A 25,921-nucleotide genomic window follows, 5' to 3' on the forward strand; every position below is an offset into this window, starting at 1 on the left:
AACTCGCACAAACGTAATCTGGGCTCCTGGCCACCAGGGTCTACGAGGCAATGAGGCCGCTGACGCGGCCGCCCGAGCGCTCACACACCGGGCTTCTCATCCTAGCTCTCCTGGCTCAGAAGCTCAGAAACCGCTTCTACAGTTCCGCGAAATCTTAATCCGTTACTGCGACATCCACAACCTCAACCCGGAGCCTGCCAAGGAGCTGAGTAAGGCGGAAGAGCGAAATCTGCGGCGCCTGCCAGACGGGAACTCTTCTCTGTCCTGCCATAGCAAAACACTTTGCTACCTTCATAGCCTACCTTCAAATGATGACATATTTCAGAGGCTTTGCGCTATATTCAGGCGACCTGAAAGGAAAGCTCTGCGCTCAAATGCCTCGATGAGGTAAGTAAAGTTTCACAGGTTCTTTCGTCTTCCTTATTGCACCAGCGGTGCCCCGCCAGAGACGGTTTGTTTCAACTGGAAGACTGAAGCTCTTCGCACCAGGGGTGCCCGTCAGAGACGGTCTTGTGTTCAGTTCACACGCAGGGATGAAAAAGGCAATAACTGAAGATTTATATACAAATATACACAGAATATACAAGTTAGATACAACGGCAGAAATATACAAAACAACAAACAGGGTGGATCTGGCTAATACTAGGGGAGGCCCCTACTCGGCGTTGCCGAAGATGCGTTGCATCTCACCTTAGCGCAGAACCCCGCTTCCAGCTCCGGGGCCCGGTTTTAAAGCCCTAAAGGCCCGGCCTACATTTCGTGGCTTCCAATCATGTTACAATGTTCACATGATTGGTTTAGGGAGAGCCTGACCAGCCCTCCAGCTCCCGTAAGGTGAAGAACCCTCTCCACCACAAAATAAATACACAAATACACATTCGTGCCAGCACGTGCGCGAATCGGTACCGCGGGGCGGGGGCACACCCGAATTTCCCGGCGCGTTCGCAAGCGGCCGCGTTCCGAGAAAGGAGACGCTCCGCTTTGAGCGCCCCCAGCCGCGTTCCAATGACCCCGCGTACACTACCGACCCTTTACAAGGTACATGCATGCCGACGGGCACAACGTCACATTCGATGCTACATGGATAAACTCCGTCGGCAAAAGATGCGTGACTTTTGTTCTACGCTGGATGTGCGCAAACAAGTAACCAATATTTGGCGGATAGTTAGAGGTACGCGCACGCCACTTCAACAACTCCATCCCTTCTCTGCACTCTCCCTTCACGAACAAAAATCTATAAAAGAAGTCTCAGAATAATACTGCAGGCTACTGTCGGCAGGCTCAGGCCATTTGACACTCTCCGCAGATGGTCAAACAGGCATGCCAAAGGCGGCAGTGCCAGCTTTAGACCTGCCTTTTACAGTGGCAGAACTATCAACAGCTATCGCGGAGACAAATAGACACACGTCTCCGGGTCATGATGAGGTGACCTATGACGCCATTGCAAAGCTACCCCACACCTCCCGTCTTCGACTCCTGGAGTATTACAATTCTTCCTGGATGACTGGTGAGGTCCCCACGGAATGGAAGCTGGCGAAAATTGTGCCCGTTTTGAAACCCTGTAAGCAACCAAGAACCTACGCATTATTCCGACCCATTGCCCTACTGAGCTGCTTAGGTAAGCTCATGGAGCGCATGATCTGCAAACGCATAACTTTGTTCCTAGAAAGTCGAAATGAGTTTCCCTAAGAAATGAACGGGTTCCGTCAAAACAGGTGTGCGACTGACAATATCATCGCCCTCGTCTCATCACTTGAGGAGTGGCTTCATGCTGGGTACATTCCGACAGCCGTTTTCCTAGACATCAAGGCCGCCTTGGACTGTTTTTCACCATGCAATTCTGGCAGCCTTTGCCAGTCTTGGCCTTGGAGGAAAGCTATACAAATGAATTGGGCATTATTTAAAAGAACGGCTAATTTTTATGACCACTCCAAACGGTCCAACACGCTTTCACGGAGTGGAGAGGGGCGTACCACAGGGAGCGGTGCTGAGCCCTCTCCTGTTCAATATTGTCCTTATACACTTAAGAAGAAACCTTCCGCTGGGGGTCCGCATAACAATTTATGCTGATGATATCTGCATCTGGACAGCATCACATTCGCGCTATATTACCCAGCAACGTCTTCAGAGAGCGCTATTGCACATTTCAATGAACCTGACTTCCAGAGGTCTTCGTCTCACGCCAGAAAAGAGTGTTGCAATGGCGTTTACAAGAAAAGCGATGACCCGATATCCGCTGCTCCTAGGCCGACGATCGCTACAGTATGTACGATCTCAGCGATTCCTGGGTGTTGTAATCGACTATAATGTGTCATGGACACCTCAGATCAAAAACACTTTGCAAGAGGATCACTGCAGCATCGCAAGTGTTCAGGTTCATGGCTGGAACAAAGTGGGGTCGCAACTGCCGATCAATGCTGCTGCTTGACAAAGCCTGCGTTGAAGGAACCTCGCGCTACTGTCTACCAGTGCTTCAAAGATTACCTAGATCAAGCCATAAGACTCTCGTTGCCGCTCGGAACAACTGCCTGCGAATATGCCTTGGCCTCCCAAAGGGTTCCTCTGCATCAGGAACAGTAGCGGAGGCAGGATGTCTCCCACTAGAGATGACTGCCGCCCAGGAAACTATGCGTACACATCTCCGCCATGTCCTGCAAGGGAAGAAGCACTTGCCGCACCGTGTTCACTTAACTCACAGCAACTCTAGCTTTGGCCAGGCAGTGCAGCTCCGGCCCCTCCCTACTTTTAATCAGCCACAGAAACCTCTGGCCTTTCCTCCGTGGACACTCTTTTCTCTAAAGGTGAAGAAGTTTGTTCCAGGTGTGAATGCAAAGAGCCGCATGCCACAGGCAGCGCTTCTGCAAGCTACCCTCGCCTACTTAACGGAGGAATATAGGCAGCACACCGATATCTTCTCCGATGGTTCAACTACTACAGAAACCTATTCTTGTGGCCTTTATGTGCCCTCAACAGGCCATGCCCTTTCTTACCGGCTGCAGCGGAGGACATCCTCTACGACAGCTGAGCTTCACGGCATTAAGGAAGCTGTTTCTTACATCCTGCGCCTAACCGCTGGCCGTTGGGTTATCTTCACCGATTCAAAAGCATCTCTGCAGATTCTGGCCAACCTGCAGAAGAAAAGGAAAACGAAACATCATTTAACTATTGCCGCAGTCCACTGCATAATGTTTCAGTGGGTACCTGCTCACTGCGGCATTCAGGCTTACACACCCGGCTCCTCATCCTAGCTCTCATGGCTCAGAAGCTCATAAACCGCTTCTGCGGTTCCGCGAAATTCTAATTTATTATTGCGACAGCCACCGTCTCTACCCGGCACCTGCCAAGGGGCTGAGTAAGGCGGAGGAGCGAACTCTGCGGCGCCTGCAGACAGGAACCCTTCTCTGTCCTGCAATAGCAAAACACTTCGATCCGAACACAGATGGGTGCTCCCCGCGCTGTGGAGAGATCTGCGATATCTTTCACATGGTGTGGGCATGTACTCAGAATCCTCACCTTCCCCCCTCCCCCACCCCCACCCGAGAGGCATGGGAGACTGCCCTCCTCAACTGCTCCACACTGGAGTCCCAAAGGGCTCTGGTCTAGCGGGCGCGACACGGGGCCTCGTCATGCGGTGTCCCGGACTAAGGATACCGACCATGCAGCAGGGTTTTTTTTTTAACCCTCAAGCTCTCTGATTAAAGCTTTTCACCACCACCATCAGGCTAATGAAATAGCAGATGAAGCGGCCCGTAAGGGCCATCAACATGGGAGATACATTCGAACTTCTTTCACGAAATCTGATGCGTCCCCATTGGCTAAAAGTTTTGCTTCCGAAGAAACGTATCGGCTCTGGACTTTGCCGACACATCAGTACCATTTTCTTCACTCAATCGACCCACATCTTAGATCAAGACTCTCGCCCAGAATTCCTCGACATCTGGAAACACTTTACCATCGACTTCGTCTGAATGCTGCATATACAAACGGCTTGCGATACCGTTTTGCACAAATGAACAGTCCGCATTGTGAGAACTGTGCCTCGATAGAAGCTGTGGAACATATCTTGCTTGAGTGCCCTGCGTATGCTAACGAGCGTGCGTACTATGAACATTGCATGCAGAAGCTCTGCCCAGTGCCCCTAACAATGGACAAAGATTTAGGTCCCTTAGCCTGCTTTGGGCAACAGAGACTTTCAATGAACTTTCTATTTACATATTTAAAAGACATTGGACATCTTGATAAGCTTTAAATTCACTTGCACGTTACCTTTATGCATTCTTCATGCAGTGAACTTCGTCAGCCCAATTGTGGGACTATGCACTCCATCATTCCATAGGTTACATCAATACTCGCCATTGCATCCTTAGTACCCATTTGCTGGCAGCATTTTGTCTTCGTTTTTTTACCTGTTCCACCCTGCTCTCCTTCTGTCTTTATCTCCCAAATTCCCCTCCCCACGCAAAGTAGCATGCCAGCGATTTTTTAATGGCAGCTAAATTCTCTGTATTTCATTAAAGAGTCTCTCTCTCTCTCTCACACACACACAATGTGGAACCCATTACATGGAGGCGCGGATCACACCGACGGGGACTAAACAGTGTTCGCAGGGGCCGATCAGCCGGACAGCTTGGCCGCGCCATTGTTCACGCGGATGTCACAGCCATGGCCGCAGCCGCAGACACTATAGAGCCGGAGCACAGGCGACTACAAGCCACGTCCTTTCTTTATATAGGCAACGCCATCTACTGGAGAAGTGGAAGTGCAGAATCGGTCGCGAAAGCACCCAGTTTCCACTCTCAGCTTTTATTTTACTGTATATACGGTCAGGCAGTCAGGAATACAGAAAGGTGGAGGTGGAGGAACCTGTCAGAGTTAAAGCAAACTGTATTAAACATTGAGCAGTCTGTACAACACATGTCAGATGTACACGATCAGTTACTTGAAGCATCTGCAAGGCACGAGAGGGACATTGAGGGCCTTCGAAAAAGAGTCGATGATGTCGAAAGCAGCCAAGACAAACAAGAAATTGAAAAGCTAAAACAAGAACTAAACGATCTACAACAGTATAGTAGACGCCAGAATTTGGAAATTTATGGCCTGCCCCAAACTGAAAATGAAAACCTTCTTGAGACACTCAACGACCTTGCTGGAAGGCTCGACCTGCCCCTCCTGTCCGAGAATAACATGGAAACTATCCATCGTCTCCCACCTGGCAAAGACAAAGACAAAGCGCCAGTAACCCTTATACGGTTTCATAAACTGTCTACCAAGAAGGCCTGGCTTGCAAAGCGCGACAACCTGAAAGACATTGAAGATGATATTCGATTTTTTCATAACCTGACAGCTCTGAACAAGGAACTGCTATGGCTCGCCAAAGGAAAAGCGAAGGAAGGGTGAGCTATCGTTTCGTGTGGTGCGCCGATGGCAGGGTTTTTGCTAGAAAGGAACAGAATTCCCTAGCGATAAGGATTGCCTCAGAAGATGATGTAGCTAAAATCGAGTGAACTGCTGTGAAGAGCGTTGAAAGTAGTTTCTGAAAGCTAGACCAGTCATGGCCTCTTATTTTGATGCAGACCTCTTCAATAAACTGAATGCACAAAGCCTCAAAAACAAAACCGAAGAAATCGAGGCGAATCTCGATCAATTACAGCATGGCTTTGACATTATGGGCTTCACAGAGACATGGTACAGATGAGATACGGATATCAGGCACTTTCCTGAATACAACATTTTCATGTACCGTGAGAGCAAACGTGGCGGCGGTGTCGCTCTCTATATAAAGAAGAACCTAGTTTATGAAATTATTCGAGAATTCACAGTTGTAAATGAAGCATATGAATCTATTTGTATTGTCACCAACAAAGTTGCCGTTCTTTTGCTATATCGTCCACCCCACACCACGAGCAGTCAGTTTTTTGTATTTGTCGAGTCTTTCGTCGAATTTGCCGCTCTCAACAAATGGCATGTAATAATATTTGGGGATCTAAATATAGACCTCCTTGCAAACAGCAACGTAACAACAAATCTGATTGAGCTTATGTCATCTTATGGGTGCGAAAACGTCATTGACCAGCCCACAAGGGTAACTGAACACTCTGCAACATTAATTGATCTATGCTTCACTAGTTTTCATTCTCAAAATGTTGTTTCGGGAGTGTTTTCCTCTGCAATGAGTGACCATATGCCCTTTTTGCTCTATTTTCATTAAAAAAAGAAGTCTCAAAGAATGCCTACACTCGTCGGATAGTCAATCCTGAGAGAATAGGCCGCTTTTGCTCCTTGATGAGTGAAACTAATTGCGAAGAGGTGTATCACGAGACTGATCCTTCAAAAGCTTATGACATTTTCTTACAAAAAATAATTCAGAGCTACAATTGTGCATTCCCTTACGTTACCGGTAAGAAGCACAGAAAAGCTAGAAAAGAATGGATCACACCATCACTGTTCAAACGCATTAAAGAAAAAAACTGCATGTTCTCTCGTTTCCTAGAAACAAAGAGTCAGGCCGATCTAATAGAGTTTAAGAAATGTAGAAACAAGTTAAGCTTGGACCTCAAGAAGGCAAAGAACGTGTATTCTGAAAATAAAATCACCCCTATAATTAATAACTCGAAACTTCTTTGGGGAGCTGTTAACAAAATTTTAGGAAATGAACGACCGCGTATACCTACTGAGCTGGACATAAATGGAGCAGTCCACTCCGGCGTGACGCTTGCAAATCAGTTTAACACTAATTTTTTTGCTTCGAAACGGCACATGCCTCAAAATCTGCTACTTCATACATTCCGCCGGCTTATAGCGATTCTTTGTTCTTGGCGCCTAATTCATACAAAGAAATAACACAGATTGCAAGCGCCCTGAAAGACACATGTTCGCCCGGCAATGATGAAATCAGCGTCCTTCCTATCAAAGCCGCTATCTTTTATATTTCCGGCCCACTTACCTACATTTGTAACAGAATGCTAGTGACTGGTGTGTTCCCTGATACAATAAAAGTAGCACGAGTAGAGCTGTATTTAAAGGTGGTCGCAAAAATGACCTCAAAAATTATAGACCAATATCGGTATTGCCCCTTTTTTCAAAAATAGCAGAGCGTGTTATCTACAAAGGATTGTATGAGTTTATTCAATCGAAAGACAATAACTAAACATCAATTTTGATTTCAGTCCGGAAAATCGACTGAATCTGCGCTACTGCCAATAAAAGAACACATCCTTGACAACTTTGAACACCGTCTTTTTACTGTGGGAATTTTTCTTGTCTTCCAAACGGCGTTTGATTCTATTAAACACCAAATCTTGCTTCAAAAGTTGACCGCATACGGCATCCGTGGGTTGCCACTTTCATTAATTGAGAGCTACCTTGCAGGCAGAGTGCAATATACACAGCTTCACGAATTCAGGTCAAGCTTGGGGGATATAAAATTTGGAGTCCCACGAGAATCAATTTTGGGTCCCTTGCTTTTTCTTTTATACATCAATGATATTGCTAATATTCCTTTTACTCCTGCCATTGCAATGTACGCCGATGACACTAACGTCTTCTTTACAGGCGCAGACCTTCACTAGATGGAGCAGCGTGCTAACATCTGGCTTAACGAGCTTCACATTTGGCTTAATGTGAATGAGATTAACTTAAACGTAAAGAAAACACAATTCATAATATTTCGTCCAAAAAACAAACCACTACTCTACGACATAAAGTTTAGCTTTAATAATTGTGAAATAATGCCTGCAAACTCGTGTAAATTTCTAGGAGTCTTCTTCAGGTCTGACCTTGGTTGGTCTGGTTTGGTTTATGGGGTTTAACGTCCTAAGGCTATGAGAGACGCCGTAGTGGAGGGCACCGGGAAATTTCTACCACCTGGGGTTCTTTAACGTGCACTGACATCGCAATGTACACGGGCCTCTAGAAATTCTCCTCCAAAGAAATTCTAGCCGCCGCGGCCGGGATCGAACCCGCGTCTTTTGGGTCAGTAGCCGAGCACCATAACCGCTGAGCCACCGCGGCGGCCTTGGTTGGTCTGAGCACATAAATCATATCCGAGTGAAGTTATCTAGATCTCTTGGCATGATATACAGATTAAAAGATTTTTTGCCGTTACGTGTTAGGAAAAGAACTGTATTTTTCATTTATCCACTCTAACCTGACATACTGCCATCTAGTCTGGGGAACGTGCAACAAGGTAGACTCTGAGCGTCTTTCTTCGTTACAAAGACAAGCCTTAAAAATGATATCTTCTCATCAATCCTCATCAACAAACTCCCTGTGCACTAAGTAAAACATATTACCATTTCCACAGCTCCATAAATTTTGCTTAGCCACATTGATTTTCCGCGAAATTAAACTTGATTATGCCGCCTTTTCAAACACATACTTAAACAGAGACATAGCATACAACTTATGCACTACTTCATTGACGGGGTTAATACCGAGAACAAACTATGGTACTAAAACTATACAGAATCAGATAATTGCGTTGTGTAATGAATATCCATAAATAATTACACTTGACAAAGAAAACGTAATGATGCCACGTTTTAAAAAACAAGTAAAGCTACTTCTTCTTCCTTCAAATGTATAATAGCTTTCTCCTGATGTCCCATTGAGGTTTCCACTAATTTCTCTTGTGGTTTAGATGGCGTGATTGAAATTGATGCATTGTTGCTTTGTGAAATACTTGAGCAAAATTGTTAGTAACTGTATAACCTTCTTCACAAATAATTTTTTTTCAATGTCTTCATATGTGTACATTCTTGTGTGCATACCTGCGTAGTTAGCTATGTGATTCTCTTTGTGCCCATGTCCAACATACTTTTAGCGATTCTGTGCCAGCTCTCAGATGTGTTCGTCCGGGGTGAAGGCCTCGTCAGAAGACACAGGAGTCTCCTTTTGCCTTACCTCGTGGACATATTTCACATCGCGTATTTCTGTCCGAAATTTACACATTTATTGCCCCAAACCGGAAGGGAGTAGGTGGGGCTGGGGCGAGTCCAGGGTGGCCTCCAGTCGGTGGCGACCTCTTGAGCTCACGGGATGAGGGCCAGTTGGGTTGTGTTTCATGAACTAGCTAAAAGCCTGTCCCATTCCTCCGCTGAGGGAGCTGGCAAGAATGTCGTCGGAGGGGGTCTGCTAGCGCATTCCCATAAAATATGGTCTTGGGTGGCTTGCGTACCGTCACTTCAGTGCGGGCACGCAGGGTCATATTCACCGTTTGTGATTAGACTTAATTGGTAGGGGCTAAGAATTCACTTTGTTCGTAGACGTCTGACTTTCGTGGCTTGCGCCCTGTCCAGGTCGGGGTGAGGGGCGGGATACATGCATCTTTGTTCGCGATAAAAGGCTGTAATCTCCACGTACTAGCGAGGCGCCTCGGTGGGGGCGTCCGTTCCCGAGGTCTCTAGTCCCCCAGTTGTTTAAACCGCGGGCTAGACGGCCGACCCGCTCGTTTCTGTAGTTATCCGCCAGGGCAGGAACCCATACGAGATTGATGTGATTGAGAGTTCGGTTGCGCAGAATTCGCATTGCGAGCGCGCTTACCGAGTTTTTGCCGAAATTTGAATGGCGCTCTTAGAGAGAGAGAGAGAGAGAAACTTTATCATGGCTAGTGTGTTTAGACCCCCCTTGGGTCCCTGGACCACCGCACGGTCCCACTCTACGTCGTAACGTTCATGCGGTGTTTGTCCATGACGTCGGCACCCCGAAGCACCGCAGCAAGCTGCGATGGCGGGTCCGGAGACCGCTCTTAGAGTCGCTTAGAATAGTTTTGGAGCGGGAATTCACGATGGCCACTGCGATAGTTACTTCCTCTGCCTCACGTATAGAGCCAGCGTGAAAGGTTGTGGCGTTAACGAGGGCTGACTTTGGAGTGGCCATAGATGCCAGGTATGTTCCGGAAGCATTTGATGTATTGAGATGGTGGTGGCGGTGACAACATTTATTTAACCATAGGGAGAGGTGTTGGCGGTCATGACCTGAAGGGTCACGCCCTTACCACCACTAGGTGGGATGCCTAGTCAGGCACCCTATTGGCGTTTGCCGCAGCCCGGGCGCACAGCGTTAAGGCCCTTTGGGCCTCGAGGGTGCAGCAACCGGAGAGGGTCGCTGCCCAGTCCTCTTGGGTGGGGTTTGGGATAGGGGGTAGGGATGGGTTCTGCTAGCAGGCCCACACCATGTGGTATGTGTCACACACCTCCCCACAGTGTGAGCACCGCCCGTCGAATTGAGGATCGAAATACTGTAGAGTTGCTGGGCACATCATCGTGTTGGTGAGCAGGCGCAGGAGTACCCGCTCGTTGACCTTCCCCAGCCCATTGCACGGGGTGGGAAGAGTTTGGTGCGTGGATTCGTAATAATCGCATATTTCCTTAAAAGTGTAAATCGGATTGAAATCGAAGTCCTGGTCGCCGTCGGGTCCCGTGGTAAATGCCCGGAGAGAGAGCGTGCGGGCGGCGGCGTCGGCTGCCTCACTTCCGTGGACGCCTTGGTGACCTGGAGTCCAAACGAGAGATCGGTGCTTGCGATCCGAGTCTCGGCTACAATTTTGGTAAATGCGATAAGCTAGGGAAGTAACCCACCCTTGCGTGACGTTTCGACAAGCCCCTCGCGAGTGGGTGATTATGTATTTGGAGGAGCTGTCAGAGGCTGCCAAAGCGATGGCAACTTCTTCTGCGTGAATTGTTGACTGGGCCTTGAAAGTAACTGCGTCTACTGTTTTACACTCGTGGACGACTGCGTCCGTGTACCATCCCCTGGGGTCCGGGCCGGACGCGTCCACGTAGAAGACTCCTAGTTATCTCTGAAAATGGCGGTCCAAGGCTTCCGCCCGCGCCAGGCGCATGCCATTATGATCCTCTTCGGACATATTGGTGGGGAGAGGCCGCACTTGGAGGGCGCGTCTGCAGTGTACGGGAAGGCGGCATCTCTCCTCTGTGAATTGAGTGTGCCGGATGTGAATTCGGGCTAAAAGGCGGCGACCCGACCCTGTCTTTGTGAGACGAGTGTATTTGTTGTTGAGGTGGGCCTCCCGAAGCTCCCTAAAGGTGTGCACCATCCCCTGTGCCATGAGGCGGCTGGTAGAGGTGGAGGCCGGGGGGTCCAGCGCTCGTTTCATGATTTTGCGGAGGATGACCTCGAGTGCATCCTCCTCCTGTTTCCGCTGGTGGAGGTAGGGAGTGGAATGCATGATTCGACTGGTCACGAATGCGTTCGTCAACCGCAAGGCGTCTTTGCATCGTAACCCACAGCGCTGTTGTGTTGTGTCGCAGCGTCGCTGGTTGTGTATGAAGATTCCGAGGACTGATTTCCTTGGATTCGCGAAAGGAACCGCTTTGCAACGAGAGATTGATTTTGGTCGAGCATGTGCGCGAGGGACGCAAATGCACGAATTCCGATTTCTGCGGGGAGCATTACAGACCCCAGTCTCGAACATAGCGGTCCACTGTGCTGGCGGCCGTTTGCAGGCGTGTCTCCATATCCCCCAGGCGTCTTTGTGTAGCCGGGATGGTGATGTCGTTGGCGTACAGCGCGTCCTGGACCCCTTCGACTGCACCCAGCAGGGCGGGTAGGCGCATCATGGCAATGTTGAATAGCAAAGGACACAGCACCGCGCCTTGTGGAGTCTCCCTCGTGCCGAGCAGGAAAGGTCCGTGCTCTTCGTCGTGTATTCGGATGTAGCACAGTCAGTCCGTGAGAAATTGTTTAACGTAATTGGAGGTATTGGTGTCGCAGTGAGTTTGAATCAAATGTGTGAGTATGATCTCGTGAGTTACGCTATCAAACGCTCCTTTCAGGTCGAGCGCAAGGAGAATTTTATCGTTTTGGGGGTGTGTAATGGGGTTCAAGATTTCGCGGTCTAGTTGGAGCAGGACATCCTGTGCGGAGCGGATCTATGTGGGCGAAATCCGAACATGGTGTCCGCGAAGGTCTTGTGTTGTTCGAGGTACTCGCACAGCCGATCCCGCACCATCGTCTCCATCAATTTGCCCACACACGAGGTGAGAGAGATGAGTCGGATGTTGTCCGTGACGATCGGTTTCTCGGCCTTCGGGATGAAGGTGCCAAAGGCCGTCTTCCAGTCAATCGGAGAGCGGGGATTCCCCCGTCCAGATCGCATTGATGTATTCTAGAAGGCACTGGTACGCTGAATCAGGAAGGTTCACCAAAAGTTTGACAGTGACCTTGTCCCGGCCCGGCGTGGTGCGCCTCTTCATTTTGGCCAGACCCGCCCGCAGATCGTGGAGCTGTAAAGGCTTGTCCAACTCCGAGTTTCCCCTGCCTGCGTAGGAGTAGGCCGATCTGCGGGCGTCCTGAGTTGTGCACAGGTAGTGATCCCGGAGCGCCTGTGCCAACTGCGTTGTATTTCTTTGGAATGAGTGCATGGCCTTGTGTAGTTGCTTTTGCGTTTCTGTGAGGGTATGTGTTGGATTGATCAGGGCTCGGAAGAGCCGCCACGTGTTGCGGCTCGACATCTGCCTCGCCGTCATGTTGCAGCGGTCTACCCAGTTGGAGTCAGCGAGTTGGGCCGCGTACTGAGCTGCCTGCCGGGTGAGGTCTGCAATGCGCGTTTTGAGCTTCTTCGTGTGTTTCTGGTGCTTCCACCGGGGCGTGGGGCCTCGGCGCTCTTCCCAGAGTTGGAGGAGGCGGTTCTGCACCTCCGTGACCACCTCTGTGAGCTGTATCTGCTTCTCGTCGGAGCGAAGGTGCGATATGACTGACCGGGACCAGTTTGCGTATCGTTGCTCTTTGATGTTCACGTTGGTGTCGGATGGGAAATTTTGGCGAAAGGTGGTCCAATTGGGGACGCGTGCTAGTGTGGTAGGGCGCTTCAGGGGGCGTGTATAAACAGTGGTGTTGATGATGCAGTGGTCGCTGCCGAGAGTATCCTCGGGGTTGATCCAATCTGCGTGTACTACGTTGCGAGTGAAGGTGAGGTCCGGGCATGTGTCTCGGGTCGCCGAGTTGCCTACGCGGGTAGGAAATGCCGGGTCGGTGTGAAGGGTGAGGCCCAGTGTGGACGCCAACTCCGCCAGCATGCGTCCGCGCACTTCCTCCTTACGATATCCCCATAGCAGGCTAAGGGCGTTGAAGTCGCCTACAATCAGCAGGGGGCCGCGACCCGCCTCTTTAAGTCCACGGCTAAAGAGGTCCGCGAAGGTCACTTGCTTCATTTTCGGGGAGCAGTATACATTAAGTACGTGCAGGGTAGGATCCGATCGGCGAAGCGGAAGGATCCTTACCATGGCGAACGAGTAGAGTATCTTGAGATCGAAGTCGATTTCGTGGCTGTGTACGACTTGTGTACGAGGAGACACGACGAGGGGTCTCGCTGAAACGTCACGTAGTTAATTTCGCCACCGCTCCTGGCTCCTAGAGGGCGACCACGGCGGCTAAAGCCTCGAAAGTTTCTAGGTAGAGGCGCAGGTTCACGCGTTTATGCCAAGCCTTGAAGCCTCTACAATTCCATTGCGTTACGGTTACCAATGTGTGTGTTTTCGGAGGAGCTGCGTCCACGTACACTGCTCGTGGTTCGTTCTCGTACTGCTCCTCACGGGCCTGCGCCCTTGCTTTCCTGCGGGCGTCGTGTCTGCCTGGCAGCATGTTCTTGGCTACTGGTTGAACAACTAGTCTACTGGTAATGTCGACTGATAAATTCGAGATCTGGCGTGCAAAGTAACCGCAACAGTCTTCAACAAAGTAGGACTGGTTGCGCTTGTCTGCGATCATTCGAGATAAATCTAGTCGCTTCTGCATCACAGACAAACGATAAAGTCGAGTGCCGGCGGCCCTGAGCAGGAACAAATAAACATTAGAAAGACTTACAGCATTACCCACCCCTCTTAGAGAAGCACCGTCCCGATGATTTACAACGAAACGAAATGTGGGCGAAAATAAACACCCGAATCACGCACGGGCCCCGAAACGCCCTTTGAGGTACGTGGCCTTGTCAGACAGATGTGGGCTGCATGCGTTCGCGCTGAAAACGTGGAAGACAGGCGAGAATGCAGCAGCAGGTGGCAGCGTTCATTGGGTAAGCTAACTCTCGCCATCAACCAATAGCGCTCACCTGCCAGGGAAGCTGAGTAATTCAGTCTGCTTTTAACGATGCGCTCCCCAAGTCTTGTGAGCAATGTCAGGAAACCAGTTTTCGGAACCTGGTGCAAAGACTGAGTCAATCCGGATACCCACCGTTGCTTTTAGTCTCGGTGGCTGAAAAAATGTTAAAGAAAATGCAGTGTACAGGCCCCCCCCCCCCCTCCCCCCCCCGCCGTCACATGCCAGGGAACGCAACAAGAAACTCGCTGTTATTCCTTACGTCTTACGTACACCAAGTTTCCCACCACCTCAATAGGATGGGACAAAAAGTAGGAGAGGATGCTGTTTTTTAAGCCCCTCACCGCCTCTCTAGACTCAGCAGGAGAGTGAACGGTTCCGGTGAAAAAGATCTCGAATGTCCTGTCAGACATCGTGACCCCTTTTAAGCTGCAGCACTGGTGTCGTGTACTCAGTCCCTTTGTCCTGCGGCAGGAAATACATCGGTCGGACTGGTCGATGCATTAATAAGAGATTGCTCGAACACAAAGCCAATAATTCCAGCAACTTAGCCGTCCACGTTCGTGACTGCAGTCCTTGTCGCCGGCGCCCTCCGATCTTTAAAAAAAACACAATTCTCGCAAAGAGCAGCAACCAGCTTAATCGGCAAATAATTGAGGCAGGTTTCATTAACAAGCAACAAGATGTTTACGTCAGTACGCCCTCAGTAGCCCTGTTGGAAAAGGATTTTGCGTTTCTTTCCCAGTCCCTGTAATTTGGCGCCATCGTCCCTTACACGGCTCACTGTCAACCCCCCCCCCCCCCCCCAGCTCTTTCGCCACTTCTCTTTTAATATTTTGGGGACACTACGTCTATTCTTTTATTTTAGCTTTCATTTCTCTCTTAGCCTTAGCCATCTTTGTACTTTAGGTCGATTTTACGGTTTACCCTCATCCCCACTTTTTAGCCGTGTTCCTTGTCGGCTTGCATTGCATCTTTTTAGGCCGTGTTTGTTCGGTTGGCTTTCTCGCATGCTTTTAGACGATCAATTCTTCCCCCATTTCAACCACCATTTCGCTTCATTCCCTTTTATGGGCGTCTTCACACCGTCTTCTGAAATTTTAATATCTTTCGCGTCGTTGCCTTTTGCATCTTACCGTTTATATCTTTTTATCACGGTCATCACCCAGCTGCACACGACTCCCGACACGTGTAATCTCGCTTTTTCACCAAATTTTGTTATTATATATTTCACCTGCCCCCTTCACTGCCGATCTTTGCTGTTTGTGTCCTCAGGGGTGCACCTGGCACCTGGCCGACCAGAATGAGTGTACCTTTTTTATGTTTTTTTCTTGCTTCTCTACTGTGTGGGTCAATACGCGCCTGCGGGCCCAACCTGTTTTCTTTGGTTTATTGTTAGTTGCCTTGACTTCCGCATGTGCCTTACAATCACGGGTTCTGGATGCAGTATGAAACATGCTCATCGCCCTCCTTCAAAATTAAAGTTGTTAGTCTAGCGCCCTGTGTGTGTCGTCTCACCTTCGTCCCTCGTCTGTCAGCGCTGCATGTTCAGGCTGACGGGTATTTGTCGCAACCAGTGCCTTCGCTTTGGCGGACGCGGTTACTGCGACGCATGTCTTTTGTAGCAATAGCTACACTACTAGCTGCACCAGACGCTTTTCTTCAGTATGGTCGCACTTTCGCCCTGGTTGCACCTCGGGCGTGAGCGCACTGACCTTGCGCCGTTGCCTAGCAACCGCCGCGGTGGACTCCCGAACTGCACGTACAGGAAGGAAGGTTGTGGGAGTGAAAGAACAGAGAGAAAGAGGGGCCGTAATGGAGAAAATGAAAACTGCATTTGAGGAAAGGAAATTATGCAGTAACTGTCGCGCATATCTCGGTGGGTGCCCCACATCCCTGTGTAGAGGAAGGGAGTAAGTGGGAGTGAAAGAAGAAAGAGAAAGAGGGCCCGTAATGAAGAAAATGAATTTAAGGAGAGGAAATTACGCAGTAACTCTGATTCCACGCCCAGGGAAGAAGATGAAGAAGGAACGCCCAGCGAAACGCAGCGGCGAAAGACTGACTTTGCAATGGACAACTTGCAGAATAACGAGCGCCCTCTACAATTTTCCAACCAAGAACCCTCGTACGCAGACGGCAATCTCTCATTCTTCTTCGAAAAGGGAGAGGAGAGCGGTCCCTTTTTCTGTATGGGAGGGAAATTGTTGAAAGGACACAATAGAGCCGAGGCGTGAACGGCAGGTGCGGGTCGAGACAGGCAGTCGTCAAGGGAATGCATCATTGTAACCTTTGCACAGCTTTCCTTTACACTCTACCTCGAAAGCTGGCAATGTCTGGCGGGGCTTCAGGTTCACGCAGATTTGTGGGGCGCCCCGCACACCTTTTCGAAGAAGGACACAGTGCAGGGCTGCTGACTCATCTCCCCTCGCGCTAAACCCTTCATCAAGCATTGCAGGAAGCAAAAACGTGTCTGTGAACGAGGGTTCTTGGTTGGAAAACATCTTCCTGTAAGTCAGCTTTCCCGCAATTTTGCAAGTTGCCCCACTCGGAGAGTGCCACTCGCCCAGCTGTTGCTATCGCGTCACTCCAGGTTTAACCAGAGCTAAACCACAGCCAATTTTTTTTCTTTCACTCTTTGCTGTTATATTTTTCAACTCTCCTATATCGATGTCGTGGTGCTGGAAGTAGTATGAGAATATGTCTATTTAGGGAGGTAGTGACCGCAGATCCGGATAATGAGAGGGAAATAACTAGAAGAATAAGAATGGGGTGGAGCACATATGGCTGGTTTTCTCAGATCATGAATGGCAGTTTACCAATATCCCTCAAGAGAAAAGTACCAAACAGCTGTATCTTACCGGTACTCACCTATGGGGCAGAAACGTGGAAGCTAACAAGGAGGGTTCAGCTTAAGGACAACGCAACGAGCTATGGAAAGAAAAATGATAGGTGTAACGTAAGAGACCGGAAACGGGCAGAGTGGGTGAGAGAACAAACGCGGGTTAATGATATCCTAGTTGAAAACAAGACGAAGAAACGGGCTTGGGCAGGGCATGTAATGCGAAGGCAAGATAACCCCTGGTCCTTAAGGGTAACGGAGTGCATTCCAAGAGAAGGCAAGCGTAGCAGAGGGCGGAAGAAAGTTAAGTTAAAAACTGTTTAGCTTTATTACTAATAATAACCTGAGTCTCATCTGCGGTGGAGACATGAATATTGATATGATTAAAAATGGTGCTACAAAAACCAATTTTGAAGTCCTGTTCAATGCTAATGGGCTTAGGAATGTAATTAACCTCCCGACAAGAGAAACTACAAATTCACAGTCGCTCATTGACATGTTTCATACAAATGTAAGTCAAGATAAACTTAGGTCGGGAGTACTTTCTTTCGACCTCAGTGACCATTTACCGATATTCCTTTGCACTAAAGGATATGTACGGAGTGAGCTTTCAAGACCTGCACTAACAGTCCAACATATTACCGAACAAAACCTTTCGATATTTCGGAAAAAGATAGAAAAGCTATCCTGGAAGGATGTCTTAGAAAGTAACGAGGGTAACGTAGCTTATGACACGTTTCTTGAAATACTGCAGCCTGTATACGCAGCTAGCTTTCCTGAAATGCGTATTAAACAAAAGAGAAAGATTAGAAAGCCTTGGGTCACAGCTGAACTGAAAACAAGAATTCGATATAAAAATTATCTTTACAATCTCTTTATCAAAACTAAAGATCTAAATAAATATAAAGAATTTAAAGTCTATCGAAATCGTCTGAACAAGGACTTAGCAATAGCACGTCGTATACATTTTGCAAATGTTCTGGAATTTAAGCCAGGATCCACAGACGTCACATGGAAGAGATTAGCTTCGCTATTGAATTATAAGGCATCACCGAATGTGACTGAGAAACTGAATATAGAGGGTTTCGAACTAACTGGAAAACCACTTGCAGATGCGTTTAATAAATATCTTGTTAATCTTAAGGTGCAAGATACCGTTCACAATAATCTGGAAAACCTTCGATGGAATAGAGAGACAATTTTTCTGTACCCAACATGCGAGGCTGAAGTGCTCACAGTTGTAACGAGCCTAAACAACAGTAATGCCAGAGATGTCGATGGTTTTAAAACAAAACCTCTTAAATATGTTGCTGATCTCCTTGCCTCAGCTATAACACATATCTTCAACCTTGGTCTTAGCCAAGGTGTCTTTCCCCACAAAATGCAGCTTGTGCGAGTAAGTGTTGTTTATAAAAAGGGCAACAAGAATGACATGAACAACTATCGGCCTATCTCTATCTTACCTATTTTATCTAAAGCTTTCGAGAAATTGATATTGTGCAGCTTTAGCAAATTTGAAGAAAAACCTAAGATAATAACTAACTCTCAGTATGGCTTTCGGCGAGGTCTAAGTACAGAATTTGCTCTTCTGACACTAAAGGAACATATTTTAACACATTTCGAGCAAGGTAATTTTATACTTGGAATATTTTTAGACTTTTCCAAAGCGTTCGACCTCATAAATCATGAAATATTAATTCTGAAATGTCAGCGGTATGGTTTCCGTGGCAAAGCCATACCTTTAATACGATCATACTTGGAACATCGAAAACAAATAGTTAGAATAGCAGACTCGGTTTCTGAACGTTCCGACGTAGAGTGGGACCGTGCGGTGGTCCAGGGACCCAAGGGGGGTCTAAACACACTTGCCATGATAAAGTTTTTCTCTCTCTCTCGGTTTCTGAACAACTAGAGGTATGTAGTGGTGTACCGCAGGGCAGTATTTTGGGCCCATTCCTGTTCAACATGTACATAAATGATATTACTAATATTTCCCCCACTGCAAAATTTATTATATACGACGACGACACGAGCATTTTTTTTTGCAGGAAAAGATGTTGAAGAATTATGTGACTCCGTACAATCTACACTACATGCTTTAGAGGAATGGACTCAGAAAAACTGCCTGACGATCAATGTGTCCAAAACTAAATGCATTTTGTTCAGGTCAAAGGGCAGAAACATAACAGCAAACAGAAATATAGCCTTACACTCTGTTCCCATTGAAATTGTTCCTACTTTTAAAACCTTAGGAGTTATTTTTCATGAAACTTTATCCTGGGATTATCATATCAACCATCTAGCAGCAAAAATCTCTCAAGTTATAGGCCTCATATATCGCAATCGAAATATTCTACCCCGAAAGGTTATGCTGGCCATTTATAACACCCTATTCTCCTCAAGGTTAAACTACTGTCAGTTAGTCTGGGCATCTACAACAAAGGAAAATGTATAAAAGCTTCATATACTGCAGAAAAGGTTTCTTCCTACAGTAGAAAATGTACATAGTCGCTTTCACAGCCATGAAATATTTTTAAAATACAATGTGATGCCTATTATGACAATGTATGACTACCGACTGAGTAAGCTTTATAAACAGGAAGTAAAGAATTGTGGTACATTCTTAAAACAGCTAGCGAATCTACAAAACAACACCCCAAGTCATGCCACCCGTTACAGCGAATACTGGACGGTAAAAACATACCGCACAATATATGGTCATCAAACATTGCAAAATCAGTTGCCGAGGTTATTGAATAAATTAAATAAAGAAAATGTACAATTACAAATATATCCATTTAAAAAAATCAGAAAATACTACATGTCCAAATGATCATGCCTGATTGTCCCTGACAATCCGCAATTACACTTCTTTTTGTTTCTTAATACTTGAGTTTGTTTCTACACCCATATCCTTTTCAACTGAATAATTTCTTCTTGCACTGAGTGACCATGTTTACCTACCGGATTTTTATTTTTATTTTTATCGTATTGTATCCATGCTATTTGCTCCTGTCGAATGAACTGTAATCTTGACTATCTTTTCTTGCCTACAACCGCCTGTGTATTTTGTTCTTATGAGTTCATAGAACTGATCTGTCATTGTTTCATGCCTTAAGCCACGGTAATTTTATGTTCTATCCATCATGTTGTATGTTCTATTCTATGTTCTTTCTATTAATTTATGCTGTATATCACAGAATTTTATGTTGTATTCTGTAAAGAAAATAGAATTTATTTATCAGGGTGTACTGTGAGCTGTACTGTGTATAGCATCTTTTTTTTTGCATATAAGCATTGCCACTGTACTGCTGCCAAGTGCACTGGGGCCTGCGGCTCTGTCAAGCTGTCGTTTCTGACAGCTTTTACTGCCGGCCTCCAGTGTCGACTGTGTACCCTACGACACAAATAAAGAGATTATTATTATTATTAAATGGGCGGAGGAGATTAAGACGTTTGCGCCGATACGGTGGCCGCAACTGAAGAAGGACAGGGTTAATTAGAGAGAAATGGGAGAGGCCCTTGCCCTGCAGTGGGCGTAGTCAGGCTGATGATGATGATGATGATGATGATATGTGGACGTGCAAGCGGTGGTGGCTCAGCTCGAGCCCGTCGGCAGGCCCGTGCAATTTCTTTTCTCCTTCTTTAAGTCGCAACAACAACAGGCAGATTGGGTGCGCTGCCTATCCAGTGTCCGGAACTGACAAGGTTACAGACGCGAAGCCGCGTCTAGTTGCCCGGTACACCTCAGCTTTCCCTCTACAACGCAGGGGCGTCTGATTCACGCAGACGTTGGTGGGTTGCGACTCCACGGGTACCTGAGCATCCGCAGGGACATCCCCGCAGGGGGATGATGGTGAGCAGTGCGTCACCACGGACACGAGCACCCGCGCTTAGCCGTGCGTGGCATCGCCGTGTCTGGGGAAAAGGGGATCCTGGTGGATGAGCCAATGCCGAGCGTTCGGACATTTAAGGCCCCTCGGCGCAGGCAACACACCAATTTGGAACCGCACCTCCGTCCTGACCCGACCGGGGGAAATCGGCAGTCGCCTTTTTCTGTCCTCCCCTCCATCTTTCACTTTCCTATCTCTTTCTTACAACTCTCCTGTCTCCTCCTCTTTTCTCCGTTTTTTTTTTCACTTTTCATAGGCGGCTAGGGTTAACCTTGTCTGGCGAACTACCCTAGGTTTTGTCATATTTAGTTATAGCAGTGTGTACAGCTGGCGTGTGCAGGGCTTGTTTTCCAAGTTCCTGTCCCGTCCCCTTGTTGGGCTCCGTGGTGGGTGGCTGGCACCATAGCGGAAAAATATTTTTTTTCTATGGCTATTTCTTTACTTTGAAATGATCGTCCTCTGAAAAGAGGGCGGACCGATGTAACCTCACAGTTCCTCAACAAAAAGAAAGCATCGTTCGCAAGGAAGGAAGGGAAAACTTTATTTACACTAATGGTTTTTCCTGCGGTTTGGGGGCATCTTCAGATGCGTCTTGGTTCTACTCCCAGGAGCCTTCTCTGTCGAAGTCGTCCGCCTCTAATCAGTGGTCGGTTGCCCTCAGTCCAGGGCTCCGCTGGCCACTGCCGGCCGTTGAGCTCGCTGTACCTGACCTTGTTGGTATTCACAGCGGTCGCTGGACAGCAGAGTCTCCCACTGCTCCGCACTCGGGTTTTGTATTTTCGGGACCACGTGTATGTTTTGGCAGGCCCATGTGATGTGGTATAGAGTAGGTTTTTCGTCGCACCAGGGACATTTGTCCGTGTATATCGTAGGGTGCATTTTGTTTAGTATATGTAGGTTTGGGAAAGAGCCTGTTTGTAATTGTCTCCAAGTGACAGCTTCCTCTCTGCTGAGAGATTTGTGCCTTCTCCAGTAGGGCGATGTCTGATCCCTCGAAGGAGTTGATGAACCTGTGGATGGTTTTATTGTTTTCTGATTTTATTTTGGTCGGATCGATTAGTGCTCTTAAGAGATTCCAGGTTCTGGCCTAGACTAGAGTTCCCCTAGGCGAGTCGCTGAGTTGTTCCCAATTTTGTTTCGCGAGTTGCATCGCGTATTCTTCCGCCTTTGCCGTAATTTCTGCTATCTTTAGTTTTACTTTCCTGTTGTGTTTTTGCTTCCGCCATCTTTTGGTGAGACTGCGTCTCGCTTCCCATAGTCTGAGGAGGTGGGCGTCTACTTCGGGCGTTGCTGTCGTTCTCCTCAGACTTTTTGTGCATCGTTGTCGCGTTTCTCTCAGCATGCCGCTCCAATCCTCCAGTGATTGGATGATTGGATACCGCCTTCAGATTTGTTGCAAGTCTCGAGAAACGCGTTATAGTCAGTGATTTTCGCCTGTGCAATCTGGTGTCTTAGGGTGTCGGATGCTATTCGTGTCCGGAGGATAAAGTGATCGCTGCCTAGATTTTCCACCATGTTTTCCCACTGTGACTCCCTGCTATTCCTTACGAAGGTGAGGTCCGCGCATGTCTCCGTGCTCACGCTATTTCGGAATCTCGTGGGGCTCGCAGGATCTGTGATTAGACTGCAGCCAAAGTATTCCGCTACTTCAACTAATGTTCTTCCCTTGATGTCTTGTTTCTGGTATCCCCAACTCCTGTCCATGGCGTTGAAATCTTCTACGATGATGAGTGCATTTTCTTTGGCCAGCTTGTGCGCTCCATGAAACAGTTCGAAGAGTTTGGCTTTTTTTTTTGTCTCGGCGGGCTGTACACGTTCAGTAAGAACGTGCTGCTTCCCCTTCGCTTTTTCGGAATGAGTTCAACAAGCGCGTGTTCAATGTCGGTGTCGGCGATGGTATCGTGCCTGATGGCGGTAATGGGTTTGCTGACTAGGACGGCCGCTTTACCTTCGTTTTGACTTTCGTAAACCTCGTACCCTTGTAAGGTCGGCTTGATTCCAGTATCTTGGAGCGCAATTACATCAGGAGGTGTCAGTTGTGTGTTTATATATTGTTTTAAAAGGGCCTGCTTTTTGCGGTAGCCTGTGCAGTTCCATTGCCAAATATCTAAGTGTTCTTGTTCTTGCCGATACGTACTGATCATGTTTACGCGTTACTGCTGTTGCCTTGTTCGTTTGCGAAAGCTGTTAGCGCTGGACGGTTGTACGCCCTTTCCCTAATGTTTTCGGTATGTTTTTGTTTTCTAAAAGCGCTTCTGATCTCTGAGATCTGCCCTTGGAATTGTACTTGCATCTGTTGCATTTGCGATTGGATTTGCTGCATCATATCCTGCATCATCTGCCGCATCATCTGTTGCATTCGTTGTTCGAGGTCTCCTTCGTTCGACGCCTGAGGTTGCCGTTTTAGAAGGGCTCTAATCGTGTCGAGTTCCCGCTGTTGTTCCTTTAGTGTTTTTGTGGGTTCCTCAACTATGCGTTCGAGCTAGTTTTGTTTGATTCGAGCGAGGTCTAGCTCGCGTCTGAGCGCATCGCTGTTCGCGTCCTTCGGTTCTGTGACGCGACTGTCTTTGTTGTTTGTGTTGTTTATGTCACTACCCTTTCCTACCGAGTGCGAAGCAGTGGTAGAAGTCCAGCTCACCTTGCTGCCGCTTGTCTGGGAAAGCTTCTTCTTTTTCTTTTTCTCTTGCTTCTCCCCCTCCTGTGGGCCGGCTGGTGTTAGAGGCGGGAAGGAATTGGACCTCGATCGGCTCCTCGATGTCTCTCCCTCTGAGCTAAGCCATCGCTTGGGTGGTCACCCGCGTTGGTCGCTCCGTCCTCTTCCTACTGTGGGTTTTGGCCTCGCTTTTATCAATCTCTCTCGGCACTACTTGGATCCGGTCCGGTGTGCCTCGCCACAGATTATGCACTTGGGCGCGCACTCGTGGTCGTCGGGCGGGTTCGAAACTCCGCACAGTCCGCACACAATAATGTTCGGTGTGGGGCACACGTCGGAGCGGTGTCCTTGCTGGAAGCAGAGGTAACACACTTGCCTAGTGGGTCGGTAGTGGTAGCATGGTACTTCTCGTCCGTAATATATAACAAATTTCGGCAAGACTGGGCCGTCGAACGTGAGCACTGTCGTCTTGAATTTTCCCAGCATCCTTGCCTGAAGTATGGTCACTCCTTGAGTTCTGACTCGTAAGTGTGCTTTGAGTTCTTCAGGAGGCGTACCTGGGTCTACACCGTGGATCACGCCGCGCAGGACGTCTTCCGGTGCTGCCACGTAAGCGTTTACAACATAAGTCTTTCCGCCGAATTTGAGACGGGTAATATGCCGCACTAGCTGAGCCGTTTGCTCGTACGGGGTGCTAACGATAATGATATTGGATCCGGTGCGAAGCCTTACAAGTAGGTCCTCGTCCTTGCATTGCTGGCCGCGCGCCATGACAACGGCGCGCGCTACATGGTGGGTGGTGAGGGACTTCACCATGAGTCCTTTCTTAGGACGAATAATGATCTTGTAGTCGCTTCTGGGGAGTGGCGGCATTCTTCGCCTAGGCCTGCTCTGCTCCCTTGATCCATTCTTGTTGCAGCCGGTCGCATCACCCGATAATTTTCCATCGTGAGGTTTGGCGGCTGGGCCGGTTCCCGTGCCTTTTCGTTCTTTTCGCCTTTGAAGTTTTCTCTGGCGCTTGGATTGTGCAAGCTCCCAGCTGGCATCGTTGTTGTACCCGGCTGGCTTCGACGAGGAGTCGGACGCGATCTCGTCATCACTTCCCAAGTAGGCGTCTCAGAAGTCGTCTTCATCCATCTCTTGGAATTCGTTGAGAAGGACGTTTGGTGATTGTAGTGGCACATCGTTGTCTTGGCTCGGCCCCACCATATGGTCCGTCGTTGAAACGGCGTCGATGCTAGGCGTCGGCGTCGTCGATAAGGTTAGCGGCCCATGCCCTCACGATGAAAAGCTGGGTGGCCCGGTAGGGTTAGCGGGCCGGCGTCCGCTTTATAACTTTCAAGTCCGGTAGAAAGCCGAAAACTGGTCCTACCGCTTGAAATTTCTATCCTGGGGATCCAGCACTTGATATCTTTCCGTTCCGAAGAAAATCTGGTGGCGACAATGATTTGGACCGGGCCAATTTGGTCAAAATGTTCGGAACCAATGCGACGCGCGTCCGCTTGCTTGAACCGCCATGTAGCGTCCAATCGTTCGCAAAATTCCACATCGTTCGTAGTGAACAAAAAGAAAAACCAGCCAGACTCATATCTCCTTTCACAGTCTCAAAAGTCCTCACAGATTCCTTAGGTTCGAAGTACAAGGTGACAAAATTGGCAGGCGGAGATCTCCTGCTAGAACTTGTCGACATCACTCAAATATCAAAACTAGCAGACATAGCAACGTTCGGTGACATCCCTGTATCTGTGACACCACACAGATAATTAAACACAGTACCTACAACGAATTTTCGCACTTGACAGAAGAAGAAATGTTAAAAGGACTGTCCGGTCAAAATGTAACCAATGTCTACAGAACCAAAATACGCAAAGAAAACAAAGAAATGGCGATAAAACACCTAGTCCTGACCTTTCCCTCCTGCACCCTGCCCTAGTCAATCGAGGTGGGATATGCAAAAATCTCTGTCCGTCCATATATACCCAACCCTCGACGCTGCTTCAACTGCCAGAGGTTCGGCCATGGCGCCCAAAGCTGCCACGGCCGTGAGACCTGACCCAAATGTGCCTCAAATGACCACAAATCCGACGACTGCGATGGTCTGCCACGCTGTGCGAACTGCGAAGGCGATCACGCCGCTTATTCAAGGTCGTGTCCTGCACGAAAAAAAGAAAAGGAAATAATTACTATCAAGACCAAAGAAAATGTAACATTTAAAGAGGCAAGACAGCGGTACGCAATGACCCGAGGCACATTCTCTTTCACCGCACATAGACACTTCGCCGATGTGGTGCGTGGGAGCGGCGCACCCCACCGGGCTTCGGCACCTGCCCAGCTCACACAAAGTGAGACTGAGGCAAGGCCATCCGCGCCCCAGGCAGATGCAGCGAGAGCTGCTTTGCCACCCCCCAAAAAAAAGGGCCCGCCGGCCACAAAGTCAGCAGCCCGCAAGGCTTCCCCCCCTCGGGAGAAGCCCGCAACCCCTTT

The 25,921-nt window shown here is 48.4% G+C and overlaps 1 long non-coding RNA gene across 3 annotated transcripts in view; it reads right to left on the reverse strand.

The window, feature by feature from the left end:
• LOC149344695 (uncharacterized) overlaps positions 1-25,586 on the reverse strand; it is a 46,655-nt gene extending 21,069 nt beyond the window's left edge. For 2 of the 3 annotated variants that reach the window (XR_016283219.1, XR_016283221.1), the window contains exons 1-2: positions 25,346-25,586; positions 2,991-3,128 (exon numbers count right to left, since the gene is read on the reverse strand). This is a non-coding gene — a long non-coding RNA (uncharacterized LOC149344695). Of the gene's footprint in view, positions 1-2,990; positions 3,129-14,065; positions 14,200-25,345 lie in introns of those variants that run through there. The other variant, XR_016283220.1, reaches the window with a different exon arrangement.
• Positions 25,587-25,921: the final 335 nt, after the last annotated feature.

The sequence above is a fragment of the Amblyomma mixtum genome, chromosome 5, assembly GCF_055824585.1.
Source record: "Amblyomma mixtum isolate Tamu chromosome 5, ASM5582458v1, whole genome shotgun sequence".
Lineage (NCBI taxonomy): Eukaryota > Metazoa > Arthropoda > Arachnida > Ixodida > Ixodidae > Amblyomma > Amblyomma mixtum.